At 46.6% G+C, this 21,322-nt stretch overlaps 1 pseudogene; it reads left to right on the forward strand.

Annotated features, from left to right (window-relative positions):
• Positions 1 to 10,392: 10,392 nt before the first annotated feature.
• On the forward strand, positions 10,393 to 16,364 carry LOC123152810 (uncharacterized; annotated as a pseudogene).
• The last annotated feature ends 4,958 nt before the right edge of the window (positions 16,365 to 21,322 follow it).

Below are 21,322 nucleotides of genomic sequence, written 5' to 3' on the forward strand. Positions count from 1 at the left end.
AAGAAGACTTTGAGTATTTCTTCTTCTTGTCGTCAGAATCATATTCCTTGCTCTTCTTCTTCCTTCTGTTCTCATTGTCCCACTGTGGACACTCAGAGATGAAGTGTCCAGTTTTCTTGCACTTGTGACATGTTTTCTTCTTGTAGTCATGAGCAGAAGCTTCATCATTCCTTCAGCTTGATCGTGAAGATTTTCTGAAGCCTTTCTTCTTGGTGAATTTTTGGAACTTCTTCACTAGCATTGCAAGTTCTTTTCCAATGTCTTCAGGATCATCAAAACTGCAGTCAGATTCTTCTTTAGATGAGGAAACAGCTTTTGCCTTCAAGGCACGAGTTCGCCCATAGTTTGGACCGTAGATATCTCTTTTCTCAGAAAGCTGAAACTCATGTGTGTTGAGCCTCTCAAGTATGTCAGATGGATCGAGTGTCTTGAAATCAGGACGTTCTTGAATCATTAGGGCCAGGATGTCAAACGAACTATCAAGTGATCTCAGCAGCATCTTGACAATTTCATGTTTGGTGATCTCAGTGGCGCCGAGGGCTTGAAGCTCATTTGTGATGTCAGTGAGCCGGTCAAATGTGTGCTGGACATTCTCATTGTCATTTCGCTTGAAGCAGTTGAAGAGGTTGCGAAGAACACTGATTCTTTGATCTCTCTGGGTTGAGACGCCTTCATTGACCTTGGAGAGCCAGTCCCAGACCAGCTTGGATGTCTTCAAGGCACTCACACGGCCATACTGTCCTTTTGTCAGATGACCACAGATGATATTTTTGGCAGTAGAGTCCAGTTGAGTGAACTTCTTGACATCAGCAGCAGTGACACCTTCTCCAGCCTTGGGAACGCCGTTCTCGACGACATACCATAGGTCGACGTCAATAGCTTCAAGATGCATGCGCATCTTATTCTTCCAGTAGGGATATTTAGTTCCATCGAAGACGGGGCAAGCAGAGGAGACTTTGATTATCCCTGCAGTTGACATAGCTAAAACTCCAGGTAGTTAAACCGAATCACACAGAACAAGGAAGCACCTTGCTCTGATACCAATTGAAAGTGCGTTATATCGACTAGAGGGGGGGTGAATAGGCGATTTTTATGAAAGTCTTCAAAACGTGAGAGTTATGAAGACAAACAATGAAGATTATGCCTATTACTATGCAGCGGAAGTTAGATTACACTAGGCCAGCCATGGTCATGTATTCAATAGAGAGAAAGCACAATGACAAACAGCTTCAGTGTAATAAGGATCAGGTAGGAACAAATTATGAAGCCAAACAGATCATACATTCACGTTGTGAAGACAAAAGATAAAGTAAGCATGCAATGGCTTCACAATGAGTAACAGTAAGAAAAAGAAAGTGAAGATGAAACCAGTGACTCGTTGAAGACAATGATATGTTGGACCAGTTCCAGTTGCTGTGACAACTGTACATCTGGTTGGAGTGGCTAGGTATTTAAACCTTAGGACACACAGTCCCGGACACCCAGTCCTGAACACACAGTTCAGGACACCAAGTCCTCACCGTATTCTCCTTGAGCTAAGGTCACTTAGTCCTCGCCCAATCACTCTGGTAAGTCTTCAAGGTAGACTCCCAAACCTTCACAATCTTCGTTCACTGGCAGTCCACAATGTCTCTTGGATGCTCAGAACGCGACGCCTAACCGTCTGGAGGATTCACAGTCCTCAAGTGTAATAAGTCTTCAGATCACACAGACAAGAAGACTTAGGTGATGCCCAATTTACTCTGGCTCTGGGTGGTTAGGGTTTTTCTCCTCGCTAGGAATTTTCTCTCAAAGGCTTCGAGGTGGGTTGCTCTCAATCGACAAAAGCCGTGCACTGAAATCTGAGCAGCCAACCGTTTATGGTTGTGGGGGTGGGCTATTTATAGCCACTTGGCAACCCGACCTGATTTGTCCGAAATGACCCTGGGTCACTAAGGAACTGACACGTGTCCCAATGGTCAGATTTCGAACTCTCATGGAAACTTTACTTGGGCTACAAGCAAAGCTGACTTGTCCGACTCTGGACAAGATTCGCTCTCATTGTCTTCACTCGAAGACATAGGTTTTTGATTTAGGCATCACTTCAGTCATTCTGACTGGTTCTCCTGGACCTCACCTAACAGTACGGTGGTTCCTATGACTCAACACAAAAGAAAAAGAACTACGAAAGATCTAAGTCTTCGAGCTCCATATGCTTCATAACGTGTCTTCTTTTGTCATAGTCTTCAAAGTGAATATCTTCATGTACCACTTTTGTCTTCAATGTCTTCATACATTTTTAGGGGTCATCTCTGGTAGTAAAACCGAATCAATGAGGGACTTCTACCTGTGTTTTCCTGCAATTCTCACAAACACATTAATCCCTCAACTAGGTTTGTCGTCAATACTCCAAAACCAACTAGGGGTGGCACTAGATGCACTTACAGGCGTCACAGGTAGTCGTGGAGCGTAGGCGCAGGGAGGTAGCGGCGGAGCAGGCCGTGCAGCTGGTGGTGGGGCAGGTGCTGGCCGCGGCGGAGGTGGCGGCGGCGGCGCAGGACAGGCGGCCGGGCGGATGGGTGTGAGCTAGAATGATTTGGGGATTTAGTTGCATGGGCCTACATGTCAGCACCGGACCCACGTCCACGCGGTCCCACGTGTAAGCTCCGGACCCACAACCACTAACGCCGGCGGACGGAACGGACTCAAATATGGCCGTTTGGCCTCGTCATAGTTGTTGTGCTCGGACTAGGGGCAAAACCGAGGACAATTCGCATCTGAGGGCAAAACTGAGCACATGAATACCACTGAAGGCAAAAGGATAATTAACCCAATCATCAATGCTCCTGCCACGGTACTGGAAGAGCAATTTTTTGAAACAAGCTGAGACCTGGCTTAAAATAAAGATAAACAACATTTTGATGCAGACTGATTTTTTTTCAGCAAAGGATGTATTTTATTGGCTCAAAATGAAGCATCAAGAAGATACATAACACAACGAGTACATACCTGGTCTCTGCATAGCTAGAATGTACACAACCAACACCAACTTACACACAAACGAAAACACACTGGCATCTAGCAAAGTTATATAAAACCAAAGCTATGTGTACGCAGAGAAAAAGAAAAATAGCTCCAAAGCGATCAAATATGTGATCGACAAACTACAACAATGACCATCTCCACACCAACGATCTTATGACACCACATAGACAATGAGATTCTTCAACAACAAAACCGTCGGGAAGGGAGCGACACTCAAGCTCCCTGAGCTAAGAGGTTAGAACTCCAAATATAACTAACATCGTAGTGCTCCACATATATCAAAGGTTCCAAACATTTTTGGGTAGACCTACACAAAAGTCAAGACATCTTGCGGCGAGCAGTAATAACCATGCATCAAGACTATCAATCATCATGGACACGAATACCCAAGCATCTATTCCAGAGAAGGTTTTTGCCTCAAGATTCACCTACTTGGCTGAAAAAGACCTTACGGTAAAACCTATACATGGCACGTGGTATTAATTTGGGATGTGGTGGTGTACAAACGCCTCGTGGATCCATTTATTTCATTCAAATTTTTTGAACGGGTGTGGCATTCGGTTTGGTTGGCTTAGCGTTTTTCATTGCATGTGGGGCAGGTTGCTGTGGTCAACTGTTGTCGCTGTCACGTTGAGATTTGTGGCCTGACACCTTTCCTTCTTCGGTGCTTCTCCGGTCGATCTGTCCCTTTCTCTGACCAATAGCAACTGGGCGAAGCGGTGACCAGGGATGGGTAGCTGGGTTATAAGACGGCAAAGGAACATGGGCGAGCCAGCGACCGCATGCACGCACTGTAATCAGAGCAGCATGCGGTGCAGCAGTTGATTACGATGTGCATGTGACCTGCCCACGTTCTTCTATTGGCGGTGCCGCTTTAATTGTTGTTTCTAGACCCGGCTTATGTGGATGTTTCCAGTTAATGCTCGCCTCTTTCCTTCAGATATTTTTCTCTCTTGAAGACTCGAGCAAAACCTCGTGCCACCGCTGCACCGCCTGACCGCCGTACGCAAGTATAAAACGCCGGCCTCTTTCCTCATCGGGTCTGTAAGACAATAAGTTTTTGGGAACCAGCACAACTCTCTAGGGGTGGCTTATCTCATATATATAATGGATGTGTTATAATACGTATAATATACGTATACAAGTACAGAAGCTATACATAGTCTAACACCCTCCCTCAATCTTAGCCACTTTCTAAAGAACTGAGAAGGGTAAGATTGCGCCTACAAGCCTCAAACTGCAGCAGAGGTAAAGGCTTAGTGAAGATGTCTGCAAGTTGATCCTTAGATGAGATAAACTTGATCTGAAGCTGCTTCTGCGACACACGTTCCCGTACAAAGTGATAGTCAACTTCAATGTGTTTCGTTCGGGCATGAAATACCGGATTTGCAGAAAGGTATGTAGCACCGATGTTATCACACCAAAGGATAGGAGGCTGTGGTTGGGACAAACCTAACTCTTGAAGCAAAGACTGCACCCAAATAATCTCTGCAGTAGCATTAGCCACAGCCTTGTACTCAGCTTCAGTACTGCTACGTGACACAGTAGCCTGTTTCTGAGCACTCCAGGCGATCAAATTAGAGCCAAAGAATACTGCATAACCCCCCGTGGATCGCCTGTCATCTGGGCTACCAGCCCAATTGGCATCAGAGAAGGCCGAAAGGACCCGGGAGGAAGTCGGTCGAATATGCATCCCAAATGTCAGAGTGAACTGAACATAACGAAGAATGCGTTTAACAGCAGCCCAATGAGTATCTCTGGGAGCCTGAAGATACTGACAAACCCTGTTAACAGCATAAGAGATATCTGGTCTCGTGATTGTCAAGTACTGAAGTCCACCAACAATGCTCCTGTACTCTGTGGCATCCGCAGGAGACAAAAGCTCACCATCAACAGCTGTGATCTTGTCAGTAGACGACATGGGTGTGGTAGTTGGTTTGCACTTCAGCATGCCAGCTCGCTGTAACAAATCCAAGGAGTACTTCTTCTGCGTAAGAACAAGACCAGTAGCACGAGAAGTGACCTCAACTCCAAGAAAGTAGTGAAGCTTCCCAAGATCTTTAACCGCAAAATCAGCACCAAGAGAGCAGACAAGAGCATCAGCAGCATACTGAGAAGAGCTGACAAGGATAATATCATCGACATAGACCAAAAGATACATAGTGACTTCTGGCTTCTGTAGAAGAAATAATGAAGTGTCAGCAGTGGACGGCACAAAACCATGAGCACGAAGGGCAGAGGCAAGACGGGCATGACAGGCACGAGGAGCTTGCTTCAAACCATATAGTGCTTTGGTGAGACGACAGATATAGTCAGGATGATCAGGATCAGAAAAACCAGGCGGCTGTTTCATATAAACCTCTTCGTCCAAGAATCCATGGAGAAAAGCATTCTGCACATCAAGTTGACGAAGTGACCAACCACGAGAAACAGCAATAGAAAGAAGAAGCCGAATAGTGGTCGGCTTGACGACAGGACTGAAGGTGTCCTCATAGTCAAGACCATGGCGCTGCCGAAAACCGCGAGCAACAAGTCGTGCTTTGTAACGCTCAACAGATCCATCCGAATGCTTCTTCACTTTGAATACCCATTTTGAGTCAATAACATTTACCCGTGGTGGTGGAGGAATGAGAGTCCATGTCTTGTTACGAAGAAGAGCATGAAACTCCTGCTCCATAGCCTCTCTCCAATGTGGAATGCGCATGGCAGCCTGATATGAGCGAGGCTCAGAAGATGGATCCGCAACAGCAGCAGCCAAACAAGCAGCCAACCAAGCAACCGTACCATCCTTACGTTCCTTGGGTTTGAAAATGCCACTGCGACTGCGTGTATGTGGTCGGGACACAGGAACCACCGAGGTCGACGGAGCAGCCTGCACCGGGCTGGAGGACGACGACGTAGATGAGTCGGCCGGTGACGAGGAGCCAGACGCGGTGGCCTTGGTGGCCTCGGGCTCAGTCGGCGTAGCAGACCGGCCCACAGGCGAACCCGGCGAGGTAGACGGAGCTGCTGGCGATGCCGGCGTCACGGGCCGAGCCGATGGCGAGCCCGGCATAGTGGGCCAAGGCACTGGCGAGGCCGGTGCCGCGGGCCGAGTGGCGGGCGAAGGCGGCTGGATGTCCCGAGCTGCGGGCGAAGGCGGCGTGACGGGCCGAGCCGCTGGAGACTCGGCGGCCGCTGGCGTAGGGGGCCGAGCCGCTGGAGACTCGACGGCCGCCGGTGTAGCGGGCCGAGCCGTGGAGAGGCTCGGCACGACAGGCTCTTCAGGCGACCATGCATGGGCACGCAAATCGATGCCATGCAACATAGGGCGAGCAACGTGCCCATCAGAAGGCGTCGGTGATGATGGTGAATCCTCCAACAGCTCCAAACGAGCCCCACGTCCGGTTCTTGCACCATGGTTAGGTAACAGCAAAGGAGAGTATGCAACATCATCAAATTGGTCAGAAGCAACAGAGGATGAATTCAGAGATGGTGGTTCGGCAGTGGACACAGGAAGTTTGGCAAAGGGAAAAACATGTTCATCAAACACGACATCCCGAGAGATATAGACACGATTTGTGGGAACATGAAGACATTTGTAACCTTTATGAAGAGAGCTATAGCCAAGAAAAACACACTTCTTGGAACGGAACTCAAGCTTGCGCTTATTATATGGACGAAGGTGCGGCCAGCAAGCACACCCAAAGACCTTGAAAAAGCTATAATTAAGTTGTTCATTAAGGAAAACCTCAATGGGAGTCTTCATGTTTAAAACACGAGTGGGAGTATGGTTGATGAGAAAGCATGCAGTGGTGAAAGCATCACTCCAAAACCGAAACGGAACAAATGCATGAGCCAAAAGAGTAAGACCAGCTTCAACAATATGATGATGCTTACGTTCTACTGAACCATTCTGCTGATGTGTATGTGGACATGCTAAACGATGAGCTATCCCAAGCGACTGAAAGAAGGAGTTGAGGTTGCGGTACTCGCCCCCCCAGTCCGACTGGACATGAACAATTTTGTGCTTGAGAAGACGTTCAACATGTTTTTGAAACTGAACAAAAATATCAAACACATCAGATTTGCGTTTAATAAGATAAAGCCAGGTAAAGCGACTATAAGCATCAACGAAACTGATATAGTAATTATGGCCACTGACAGAAGTCTGAGCAGGACCCCATACATCTGAAAACATAAGTTCTAAAGGATGTTTCACCTCACGACTGGACTCCGAAAAAGGAAGTTGATGACTCTTCCCCTGCTGACAAGCATCACACACTGCTACATCTTTATTACTAGACAGATTAGGAAGCTCATGACGACGCAAAATATGACGAACAATAGGTGTGGCCGGGTGACCAAGACGAGCATGCCACTGTGACGGAGAGACCCGAACTCCACTGAAAACGCGGGCGACACTAGGATGCTCCAGACGGTAGAGGCCCTGGCACAACCGCCCACTAAGAAGAATGTCCCTCGTGCCCCGATCCTTAATAAAAAGATCAAAAGGGTGAAATTCACAAAGCACATTATTATCACGTGTGAGTTTAGGAACTGAAAGAAGATTACGTGTCACAGATGGAACTCGAAGAACATTGCGAAGCTGAAGACTCCTATTGGCATGTCTAGTGAGAAGAGATGCTTGACCAATATGAGAGATGTGCATACCTGCTCCATTGGCGGTGTGGATCTTGTCGGAGCCATGATAGGGTTCACGAGTGTGAAGCTTCCCCATCTCGCTGGTCAGATGCTCTGTCGCCCCAGAGTCCATGTACCAGTGTGGATCGATGGAGTAGGACTGAGTGTGTCCCTGTTGCTTCTGCGGCGCCGGACGATCAGCCATGGCGACCTGACGGGCATTGTTGCGTGTATCTTTGCCGTCATTGCCAAGACCAAGGAAGCTTCGCTGGAAGCGCTTGTGACACTTGGAGGCCCAGTGCCCATCACGACCACAAAGCTGACACACACACACGGACCGCCAGCCCCCGGTAAGGTCGCAGTAGGTGGGGGGGCGGAGGCGGGCGACGGTGGCAGCCCCAAGGGGGCCCGGGGTGATGAAGAAGAGCGGCCACCCTTGGTGGCGGCGTTGGCCGAGAGGGGGCCAGTGCCCCTGGAGCGGCGTGTCTCGACCCGTTGCTCAGTAAGAAGGAGACGAGAGAAAACCTCGTGTGCCAGCACGGGTGTCGAGTTGCCCCGCTCGTTGATGATCTCAACTAAGGCATCATACTCCTCATCAAGACCATTGACAATAAACGAGTTGAACTCGGAGTCGGTGAGGGGTTGTCCAATTGAGGCCAATGTGTCGGCGAGGCCCTTGACCTTGTTGTAGAAGTCAGTGGCAGTGGAGTCAAGCTTCTGACACTCGCCAAGCTGACGACGAAGTGCAGAGACACGAGCCTGAGACTGCGCTGCGAAGGTGCGTTCAAGGATGGTCCAGGCCTCATGAGACGTCTTTGCGAAGACAACAAGTCTGGCAACTGCCGGCGAGAGCGACCCCTGGATGGAGGAGAGGTTCGCCTGGTCCTGCCCCGTCCAGACGCGATGGGCCGGGTTGTAGACCGGACCGTGCACGCTGTCAACCAGTGCGGGGGGGCAGGGAAGAGATCCGTCGACGTAGCCGAGCAGGTAGTGACTCCCCAACAGCGGGAGAACCTGCGCACGCCAGAAGATGTAGTTGTCGGCGGAGAGCTTGATGGTGATGAGATGACCGAAGTGAAACGGCGGCGGTGAAGACGATCCCATCGAGGGGGCTGCCTGAGGTGCAAGGACCATGGAGGCAGCCGGTGGCAGCGAAGCCGATGCGGGAGGAGGCGGGACCGCAGCCGGGGCGGACGCCACAAAACCCGCGGCCGGGGTGGACGCCGCAAGACCCGCGGCCGGGGCAGACGCCGCCAACCCCGCCAGCGGGGCGGCGAGATGCGCTGCCGGCAGGGGCGGCAAGACGACGTCCGCGGAGGTGTTGTCGGACGGCGGCTCCGCGGTATGGACCACGAGGTCGCGCCCAAGTGGGGGCGCCGGCGGAGTGGAGTAGACGGAGCCGATGCTCCGAGTCCCGATCGGGGACGGAACGGCGACGGCATCCAGCGGGAGGTTGACCAGAGCCGCAAGAGAGGCCGGGAGGAACCCCGCGGCAGTGGAACCGGTGATGGCGGCGCTCGACATGGCGGTGGCGGCGGTGAAGGCGGCGGCGGCGGTGGTGCGGGAATTAGGGTTTGGTAGCGGAAGCGATCGTAACCTAGCGTGATACCATGTAAGACAATAAGTGTTTGGGAACCAGCACAACCCTCTAGGGGTGGCTTATCTCATATATATAATGGATGTGTTACAATACGTACAATATACGTATACAAGTACAGAAGCTATACATAGTCTAACAGGGTCACTGGAGCTCACCTGCGTTGCTGTGCACGTCTGCCAACTCCCAGCAGCACCTTACATCCCACCTCGCCGTCGGTTCCTGCCTTAGGCTTTGTTCGGTTAATCCTCTCCCCAAGAGGATTGAAGGGGATTGGCAGGGATTGGTTCATATTTTGACTTAGAAGAGGTTTAAATCCCCCTTAAACCCCTTCAATCCACTCGAATTCACCCGCAACCGAACAAGGCCTTAGCCGGTGGGTAGGAACCAGGCAGGAGAAGCAGCGACTGCCTGCAGCAAGGTGGTGCGGCAAGGCAGCTTGATTGGTGCGTGCTATGAGGCACTACATGGGGTGTTGCCGCTAGAGCACGCGCAGGGGCGCGACGCGCGACGCCGACGTGCTGCTGGATGAGGCGACGGGCAGAGCTCCGCGCAGTGACGCGGACCAGCGGCTGGGCGAGGCCGTATAGCGCCGCGACCTTGCACGCGCGTGCCTGAAAGGACGTGCGGCGGCGCAGCTGCCCGAGTCGATGGTGGCTGGTTACGGGTCACAGACACGGGACACGACGTCCTCCAACATGATGCATGCATGCGCCCTACACACCAGGTCGGGGGAAGTAAAGCGTGTCGCCGGCCACACACACATTACCCCTGCTGATGCTCGCGGAAAAGAGCAACGGCTGCGGCGGTATCGCAACGGCGCCACAAGCACGTCGAGCTGCATATGAGGATTTGCACGGAGAGATGTAGGTGGGAGGCATGCACGGATAATGGCGGCAGCAGTCGAGGTGCCTCTTCTTTGTGTGTTGCCTTCCATGTCTTTCTATCCATAGCGATAGCATTTGCTTTTGTGGATGGCTCTCCTTGCAGTGCAATCGCGAGGCTCCCCCCATGGCGTGTCCATGGCGTTGTACACAGTACACCAGCACAAAGAGCATCCCCGGACACTAGTTCATCTACTAGGAGACGGTCGGCGCCGGCGCCGGTTGGACGGTGGACAAGGAGACCATCGACGATCGACGCTTGAGATGGATGAGGGACTGAATGCGGTGTGCATGCATGGTAGAGTGGCGGACGGCTCCATCGGGCTGCTCGAGATCCGCGTCATCCGGCCCGGCACGTCCGAGGAGCTGATGGACTACGCTATCTCTCATGGCGCCTCCATCAACCAATACAAGGTGCCCTGGTGCTTGACGTTCCCGCCGATCATCGAGCTGCGCATGCTCCACTCGCGCGTGGTGTCCATCCAGTTTAGCCCTGCCGTGCGGCACTGGACCCCTACTCCCACCTAAATTCACTTGCAATTTTAGGGTAGCCAACTCTTTATTTTTCAACAGGAGTCAATGTGTGGTGTATAACAAACGCAGAAGGGCTCCTATTCAGATTCTAGACTGAATAGTTCTTCAAGAATTACATGGCGGGCGCGCTCCTTTGATAGTACTCTCTAAACAATGTGTGTGTGTTCAAGAAGCAGCGACACTTTTAGGCGAGCCCTTGCTTTTCAATATGATCTTTGTTAGTGCGTAGAGTATACAAATGGACAAAATCTTATGTTCAGAATTCAGACTGAACTGTTCTCGAGAGTTACATGTGGACGTGGTCACACGGTCCAAGCGTTCATGAGCTACAAAAAGCATGACCATGCTTCAGTGACGTTTACTGGTCGCTGGTTTTCATTCTTTCGAAAGAATATACAGATTTAGACGATGTTTTGTTTAATGTTATTAAGGGTGAGTTTCATTAGTGAGAAGCAAAAAAAAAAGATGTCTGGTATATTTTAGGATTATTTTTTGTATTTGTTGTGTGTTGCTCATCCTTCTTTATGTTTTGTAGAAATGGTTGCTGTTGATGATGTTGGTGATATGAGAGAGAATATTTCTGGAAGTTCTATCTCTGGTGTTGGTCAATTTGGTGTTCCAAATCTCATTTCGAGTTCAGTCATCTTCCCTTCAAAAAAAAATTCTATCATCTTATGATAGTTTACAACGAGCTTTAGATAATTATGTATTAATTTATATTCAAGTGCATAGTTCACCATAATGACATACACAGGAGCAAAGACACCGTTTGGACAGATACAGGAATTTGCAAAAGCTCTCTACCACTTCATTACAAGCACTATCCTAAATGGGGCTACACTAGGATGATTTAACAGAACTAGGGCCATCTGCAATCATTTACTTTCATGCGGTTGCATCATCCTATATGATATGTTCCATAGAATGGGATGTATATGGTGCCAATAAGTAGACCTTATTAGTAGTACCCTTCCGTTCATCAGTATTTATCATACATGGCTGCAATAAATGTACTCCTTTTTCATCTTTCATTACTCTTTTTGGGTTTTAGTCATGTACAATTCTATCATTAAAAATATAACAATGGTCTTTATGGTCCGTATAAATACAATGCATCATTGGGCGCGGCGTGCCGCCGCGCGGGCTATGCTAGTAGAACATACTAGAGGCACAACCCACGTTGGTTGCATCATACTGCCACGGTTTATATGCAGATAAAGAGGCATCTCCCAGCAACGGCTTTCCAACTCAAAAGATATCCAATTATCAGAATCATGCAAATAGATGTTTTTCAGTTGCTCATCCCTTCCCATCTCTCTGGGTTCATGCAACACAATGGGTGGCTTCTCTCATCGGTGTTGATGAAGATTGCCCAATTTTCTAGCTTTTCCACCTTCACCCACTTTGCATGTTCACTCGCTAGGTTGAGGAAGAAGGCTTCGAACGTATCTGCTATTGATGGAAAAGATCGATGATCATTGACCAGGAGAAGCATATCGCTGCACGCAACAAGCCGCGGGTGAGAAAGATGCCATTTGTTGGGCAAGTTTCCACCAAAATCAACTGCAATTTTCTGTATTCAGATCCATGGTACCAAGTTCATGATAAATAGCATGCGGTCATTGTTCATGCCAAATACATGTCCTTTGAAGACCACAACCTTCTCGATCGTTCCATTGCGAAGAGAACATCTCAACCAAGAGTTACCACCAACACGCCAAAAGAAATTGTGGCCTCCAGTGGTAACCAACAAATATGTGTTGGGTGACGCCAGAGGAGCCGTGAGGGATGCACGGTAGAGGAAAGTGTTTGCGTCGACCCATAATTGTGGAGTTGAGACACTAACACCCGTGAAGACATCAATAACAAGACATGATTGATTTTGGTTGGACAGGATGAGATGGCATAGGAAACACTCCTGGAATAAGAACCTCCAAAGGACTTTGTCAGGATTTACTCTCACCAAACGAGGAAACTAGGGAATCTAACAACACATGTACAGTACGTGTCTTGGTTGGCTAAAGTAGTGACATAGCATGAATGTTTAGGTACGAGGCTGTTGCTAAATTGGCAAGGACGGGGGGAGCATGCCAGGAAGTCGGGTAGGAGGAAGAGAGATGGCAAGACTATCTGTTTACACGGATAGGAGGAGAAGTCCACACACCAAGAGGAGCAGGTGGCAGCAAACACAAGAAGGTTAGGGAAGGATCCCAATCGAGGAACAATGGAGTGAATCAGGTCGTCCGGGAGGTCTGGCCAGCCTTGAAAAATGGACATACTTGAGACGGTAGCGACCCAAAAACAGCAGATCACGGAGTTACAAGAGACCACACCTTGTCTACAAGAAATTTTGAATTAAAAGTAAAAAAATTAGAAAAATGAACTGGACAATGGATGGAGAAGCAATACAAATCGCCAACAAGTGGAAATGGTTAGTGCACGGGTAACATATATGCGCGACATGAAAAACACTAGTGACAAAATAACACAACAAGAGATTGGGTTCACATGCTACTGGAAATAACATTGAAAATCAAATGAGGTATATATTTATAACATTGCCGCAGCCTGTCATTGATTACCTGAAGGCAATGGAGAACATGTCATCATGTATCTTCAGAACATGATACTGAATTACACTTTTTCTTCTTAGTATTCCCTCTGTTCCATATTAAGTGTCACTGATTAAATCAACGGCACATAATGCGGAATGGACGGGAACTATAATAACGACAATTAATATGGAACGGGGGGAGTATATACTAGACCAAAGGGAACAGATGCAGCTCTATCCTAACAATCTGTTAACAATGTCCAGACAGCGTATCAATTGATTAGAAAGATGTAACGTCGATGCAAGCAAAAAAAAAACTCTTACGAAAAAAATCAATGGGAATCAAGAAACCTGGTGTCAAGAGAATGCCTCGTGGAGAAGGCGTATGATGGATCAACAACTATGCGATGAGCGGCAGTGCTTCACATGCGTCCTTCTCTGGCGGCCGCTTCAAAACGAGGTTGTGTGTTGGGCTGGACTAAGGTTGTTGACAACAAGCGGGTGCAATAGAGCCCAGTACTGATATTCTTGGACTTTGTTTCTTCTTTTTTCTTAAAAAAATGCATGGTAATACGTGTCTCATTCATATAACAATGATCAAGTTACAAGACATGTAAACACACCTGATAAAACTCAAAAGGCAGTAGAACTCTAGTCCTTGCACGAAGGACCACTAGCCCCCAAAGCAACACACAATCAAGACCAAAAACTTCCTTAAGCTCGACACCAATGCCCGTCACCTACCTACAACACCATCGCAACAACCACCAAAAGAAAAGGTGATAGATCACCTCTTCATCCGAGCTTGACATTGCTCCATCATATATGTAGCTTTTCGGGCCTCCAAAGTAGCTTACCGAAGGCGAAGCCATTGCAGTTGAAAGAATCTAGTCGGGACAGCACCTCGGACACACCATCAAACTCTAGATCTAGCACCCCCTGCCCCGCTCGAAGATAATGTCAGCGTAGGAAACCATACCCGGCAGCCATCAACCACAAAACCAGCACATGATCAACTATCTTCTAGTTGACACCAACCCAGAACACAATGCATCCGCCCCGGCACTATCTCCCGGAGCTCCGTGTCGATGATGAAGCAAATGGCAATGGAGAGCACACCCATCTATAACTTTAAAACATGATACTGAATTTTACCCTTTCTTCTTAGTGTAAATATATAGACCAAAGAGAATAGGTGTGGTTCTATCTATTTCTGATAGAGGTAGTCTTAATCCCCCTTTCCATTCGCAGTCCGAGGAGATCAATGGATCCACTTATGATTCCCAGTTTCCCATCCAGTCTAGGGCCCATAGCAGTATGTCAGAAGTTCTTATAGAAAAAATCAAGTGGGAATCTAATCTAGCCCTATCAAAGTACTGACGTGATCCACACTCTTCTCGCAGCAAATTCAAGGTTGCACGATGGACTATAGGTAGGAAGTATATCAAATTCGAGAGCAGTTGCAGCTCTATCTTTAGTTCTCTATGAAGTGATGGTTTAGTATGTTAAGTTGCTTCTAAAGTTTCCTGTTTTTGAGGTTTATCATGTGTACTAAGAAAGAATTCTTGTTAAGCCAACACTTGTATCAAAACCGTTAACTTATCTTTACCTAATATTAAAGGACGGAGACTTTCATAGTTTTCCATACGTTATCTATTTATATCCATTGATTCTATGATAACCTTAAAGATTAACGGCTGAGATTTAAGATTAGATTTATACACTAGAAAAGAAGAAAAAAACGCTACAGGACAAAGTCCCACACCAATACCATGATTCCACCTTCCGGTGCGCACCTGGTTCGGATCGATCTCATCTCCCTAGCTATCAAAAAAATTCTGACTCGCACGCCAGCGTTTTTACTGTCTACCGGTCTCGGAGGTCGGAGCCTCCTCCCGATCTGCCCGCTCACGGCGGCGTCGCGCCCACAGCCACTCCGCCGCCCCGCGCCCGGGGATCGCCATGACGGCGCAGCTACCCGCAGCCTCCTCCAACTCCATCCTTGCTGTGTCACTGAGTCGGATCAGATTTCTTCGTGAAGCCAATCGTGAGGATCTTCAAGGAGGATGTGGGAGTGACGACCGTGATGTGGGTAGGCCGTAACCTTGGCTGGCAGTTAGCGAGGGACAAGCCAGTGGTCAAGCTCGACCGCCTGCACTACCTCTTCAAGCTGCTGGACAAGGACGGCGTGCTCCTCAACAACAGCGTGATGACCCTGGTGCGCGTCGGCAGCGAGTTCGGCTGGCTGCTGGCAAGGAACGAGACTGTGATCAAGCTCGACCGCCTGCATTACCTCTTCAAGCTGCCAGACAAGCACGGCGTGCTCCCTAACTACGGCGTTGCCGACGCCACGCTCCTGCCATCCCTCGACGTGCTTCTCTGACTCCTGCTTGTCCGCGCCTTCTAGGGCATCAAGGCCGCCCCCATCGGCGTCAGCATCGCGGGTGGAGAGAAACAACGGCATGCTCGCCAAGGCCATCGCCGTGGGCACCAACCACCTCATCAAAGGCATCTTCATGTGCAACAAGGCCTACTGCAGTATGGTACAGACTGCTCTGGTCTGCTCTATCCCTTTTGTTTTTTTAGGACAAGGCAATTCCTCTGAATCCACTATCGTGCAGGTTCAAAACGTAGCCAACCTTATTAGTCCTCAAGCAGCTGGAGGCGCGAGCTAATGCTTCCGCAGCACCGACGGAGCCGACGGGAACAGCCAGGCAGGGCCGCTGAAGCGTGGAGTCAACAAGACCCTCGGAGTCGAGTTACTAATTGTTCATCATTCATTCAAGAGTTACTGATTGTTCATCATTCATTCATTCAACCTATAACTCAACTACTAAGTAACTAAGATTATCACTTTCCTCTTTGTGTGAGTTACTACTTGTTCATCATTCAGTCACCATTACTGATCTTGGTTACTCAGGGTGTGGAAGCGGTAAGAGATGACATAGAAGATGAGCAAGACGATGATGGACATGGTCATCTGGGTGACAGGATCTATGGCTGCTCCGCTGCTTCGTTCCAGGCAAGGGAAAGCCCTCCTCGCCACCGCACTCGAGAAGACGTTCTGGTCTCTGTCAACGCCATCAGTGAGTACAGTAGTGCCCTGGAAACACCGATGGGACCTTGGCGTAACGAGCAAATCTTTTAGTTACATTACATCATTTCTGGTGCGGTGTACAAGAGGTAAGAACATGAGCATCTCAAGCCATATGATACCATTTCTCTATTCGAAAATAATATTAGCATTTTGAACGCCGGCTTCGCCGGAATGCCGCCCTGCTTGGCGTGCTCCCCTCGGGTAGGTCGTTGAACAATCTCTAAAAGTTCTTCTATTTAGTTCTTGACTATATGAGCCCGTTCCAAGCAATTCTTGACTATATGTAGAAAATATTACCCCGTTACCTAGAAACATTTGAAACAATAACAGAACCTTTTGATTTCTTAGCCCCATGCTTCTACTTTCTAAATCCCAGAATTGACGAGTCCTTGGTTAGTTTGGACTCACAGCAGGTCACAACATTGTGCAGTTAGACTTTTTGAAATACATCAGTTGTGGAATACAAGCTATTGGACATTTGCACTTGCCTTATGAGCGTGGCTGATAATTCTTCAGCAGCATAACATCATATAGAGGTAAATACACCGCAAGTCATGGAACTTGCACGCGACGGTCAGTTTGGTGCATAAACTTGTAAAATACATGTTTCTGGTCATCTAACTTGTCCCTCTGTTCATATACGGTGTTTTCTACCGTATTCAGTTGTATCATGTGTACACATGGCGCGCCAATGTGGCAGTGGCCCACTGTCAGTAGTGGGTAATCCGTGTGCATGTTTTTTCTTCAGTAAGCACCCTTACATTTTATTTATTTATGCAAAAAATCCTCATATGAAATGATAAATACTGAACGGACAATGGGATTCGAACAGAAGACCTGCTACGAATCACCTACCACTTGACCGACATATTGTTCACGTTCATAGAGTACAATTAGCTTTATATAAGACAGACTGTACGAGTTAAAATAGAAACCTAAACGAGAAAAGGGGAAGACACCGGCTCGAACCTATGACCACATAAGCTCGCCGAGTGTGCGAGCACCAACCATCCGGCCACAATGAGTTAAAAAAAAAACCTCAGCCACAATGACATTTAAATAGATAAACACAATTTATCTAATGTATTCTTCTTTTCTTTATTTAAGAAAATTACTTATATTCTAGATAAACATTTTGGACAAATCAACTAGATTTTTGTTTGAATTCGTGTAATTTTAAATTTAAAAATCTAGACAAAACCAAATATAGCGCAGAATGAGTGTACATAATTTTTATAGACAAATCAACTAAATATTTGTATGAATTCGAATAATTTTAAATTAAAAATTTAGATAAAAAATATAGTGCAGAATGTATGTACGTAAATTCTTTTGGACAAATCAATGAAATTTTTGTTTGAATTCAAATAATTTTAAATTCTAAAATTTAGATAAAAGAAATTATAGGTGAGAATGAATTCACGCAATTTTTTTTGGACAACTGAACTAATTTTCTGATTGAATTTGAGTAATCTGGATAAAAGAAAATATAGTTCACAATGAATATGCGTCAATTTCTTTCGGACAAATAAACAGAATTTATTATAAATTCGAAAATCTAGATAAAAAATTATATGTAAAAAATAATGTACATAAACTTTTCAGAGAAATCAACTAAATATTTGTTTGAATTCAACTAATTTAAAATTTAAAAATATGGATAAACATTAATATAATGCACAATGAATATACACATTTTCTTGGGACAAATTAACAAAATTTTGTTTGAATTCGAATAATTTAAAGTCTGAAAATCTAGAGAAAAGGAAATATGGGTCAGAATGAACGTAAGTATTTTTTTCGGACAAATCATCTAATTTTTGCTTGAATTTGAATAATCTATACAAAAGAAATATAGTTCATAATGAATGTACGTAAATTTCTTTCGAACAAATCAGTAGAAATTTTGTTTGAATTTGAAAAAATTAAATCAGAAAATCTAGATAAAAGAAAATATAAATCAGAATGAATTTACGTATTTTTTTGGGAAAATCAAATAAATTTTTGTTTCAATTCGGATAATTTTAAATAAAAATCTAGATAAAAGAAGATGTCGTGCTGAAGGAATGTACGTAATTTTGTTTTGAACAAATCAGCGGAATTTTTCTTTGCATCTGAATAATTTTAAATTTGAAAATCTAGAGAAAAGAAAATATATTCAGAATATGTACGTTTATCCAAGAGGTGATACGCCTTAGTAGTCCAAATGAAACAGCAAGCATGATTAGTTGCGGTGGTTAGCCGCTAACGCCATTACAACAGTTTGCTTTTTCGATCCGTCCCATTTTTCCAATCCCAATATATTTACAGCAAATACTGACAGGTGGGACCAAGTGGGCAATTATTGTCGGAATGCTTTTGTACAAAGTAAAAAAAATCAAGGGTGTTTCTGCAGAAAAAAACATCACGTGTACTAGCCGCTGACAATGGGCCCTGGCCACATTGGCATGCCATGTAGGCAGCAAATACACCCACATATGGGAAATGTGACCGTATTTGCACGCCTGCACAAGTTTGATGATCAAAAACATGTATTTTGCAAGTTTGTGCACCAAACTGACCGTCGTGTGCAAGTTGTAGGACTTCTAATGTATTTACCTCCATCATATATGCATTGGTAACTTGCATCTGTAATATGGATGGGTCATGGATGATTCTGCCATTCGCCAAACTCAGTAATATATCACGTTATGATGTTCTTTGTTTAAACATGGTTATGTACCTTCAAGAATTCAGTAACTAAAATAATAACGGATTAGCTCAAGGACAAAATAGCAGAATTACGTACAGTGATGAAAAAATTTAATATATTCTAAAGTTTGCTCAGAGGTTAGTATTGCCTCGAAAAGCTACAAACGAGTCATAAGTGCCAAACTAAAACAAGGGTAATTCGTGCACTTATACAAACTGAACACATTTTATTTGTGATGAAACATTTAACTTGTAAGTTAGTAATCTTAAAAATTAGCAAATGGATGGTTAAATTAGTAGTACTTTAGGAGAACCGAATCAAATGAAACTAATTATGTTGTGCTGAATATTCTGCAGTCGTAAGTATTGAAGAGTAAAATTGCATTTTTCATCATCTCTGAACCCTATTCTTCTCCACACTTCACATACATAATGCCTCTTTCAGCTCAGATGGCATAGAGAAAACCATAGGCTAGAAGATCATCATGCATCGACATTCAACACAATTGCAATGAAAATTAGGAGCATTTGCTAAACAAAAAAAGCTTCCACAGTTCCTGTGTTCAGATTCCGTGTCGCTTAAATAGTGTGAGGCTATGTCAAAATCATTATTTCCCGAGCCAAGAGTGATTAGAAGAAATTACTTCTATTATTGTGTTGTGTCTGCAGCTGCACATACGAGCAAATCAATTTATGACGTTACAAACAAAGCAATCATCTTTTGTTTATTATAAGGTTTCATTTTTCGTAGTTGTCTTTAGTTACCAGATGTGCTAGAACAGCACACAACGTGTGTGATTTGCCATGCCTTTTTGATTTCTGAATTGGAGCGAGCAATCACATGGGTTTCTTGAGAGACTAAAGTAGTGGCGCTTCCAGCTTTATGTCCCGCTACCCAGTTCCTTGAACCGGCTAACCCTTAGTGTCCTAAAGCGACGTCCCATGACCATCATTTCTCAGCCGGGCCGACCCTCGAATGCGTGTGATGCAGTGGCTCAGTTCATCACCTTGCCATTGACCATGTTCGGATACATTGTGATCAAGTGGGCACCATGGTTACCGCTGGTGAGAGTGCGAGGAAAAAAAAAGCAACGACATGGGTCGGATGCCATGTTAAAATAGTGAACATGGTTTCCTATCCTTAATGAGATCAAATCAGTTCTGAAGAAGTTTGTCACTGCGCACGTCCAACACACAAGGAGGCTGCTGGTCTAGCTAGAACAAAGGAAGATGCACACGTTATAGGTGATGTCCCGTTGGAGCTACGCTACAGAATGTTGTCTGATTATCCACCTACTCCATGAGTAATTGTTTACTCATTCTAAAAAAATCAAGGAGATGGACTTGTCAGGGTCTTGGTCCATCCTTATTAGGCTAGGGGTGTTTGGTTTTATTTTCTCCCGTTGCAACGCACGGGCCCTTTTTCTAGTCTTTTATAAAGCTCGTTCATATGTGTATGTTCCTCATGTTTACCATCTTGACAGCGTTAGAGCTTAATTTATATTTGAAGGTATCCCCCACGTCACTCCACTCCAGGCAACACGGTGGAGATGAAACTCTAGCCGCCGGTCATCCGTCCCTTTCCCTTCCTTCATCATTGCCGCCTGAGGAGGCCTCCGGCGAAGTCCACATGGTCGCCGAGGATAGCAGCGGGAAGGATCTGGCTGCTCTGCCTCCACGCGGAGGGAAGGGGACGCTGAGCCGGCGGCCTCTAATGGCGTGGCGGCGCCGTATATGCCGCGGGCCGTGTCTCCTCAATAGTACAGGTGGTGAGTGACGGGGGACTCGGCATCCCGGATTGTGCGGGATCTGAAGGTTGCATCCCTCCTCCTTGTTTCTTGCTCTTTCTCGCTAGATCTAGCTGCCGACACCTGCAGGTTGCCGGACCTGTTGATGGTGTGGCTGCCTGGAGCCACGGACTCGGACCGGGAGAATTCCTTGCCTAGTTCTTCCTCCAGACAACACTGACATCACCTGGTGTTGTTCCCCTTCTCGGAATCGTCATCTTGGTACGATCCCATTCCCTCCTACTCATATGTTGGGTGAAAACGTTTGTCTATCCAAGACCGGGTGGCAGTGGCATGGCATGCGTCACCTTGTAGGTGCCACTTTTGTCTGTCCAAGACCGGGTGACAGCGGAAGCTGCACATCATGCTAGTTGGGGTTGTGCAGGAGCTCTGCGAGTTGGTTTGGGTGTGTAGAGTCTTCGAGGAAGGAGGTGATGTTTGATGTTTCGTCTCGCAAAATCAGTGCTTTTATGATTTCCTTAGGTGTTTGAAGCATGGTATGTGTGTGCTTGCTCGTGGGTCGGTCGGTGC

This window comes from Triticum aestivum, chromosome 7A (genome assembly GCF_018294505.1).
Source record: "Triticum aestivum cultivar Chinese Spring chromosome 7A, IWGSC CS RefSeq v2.1, whole genome shotgun sequence".
Taxonomy (NCBI): domain Eukaryota; kingdom Viridiplantae; phylum Streptophyta; class Magnoliopsida; order Poales; family Poaceae; genus Triticum; species Triticum aestivum.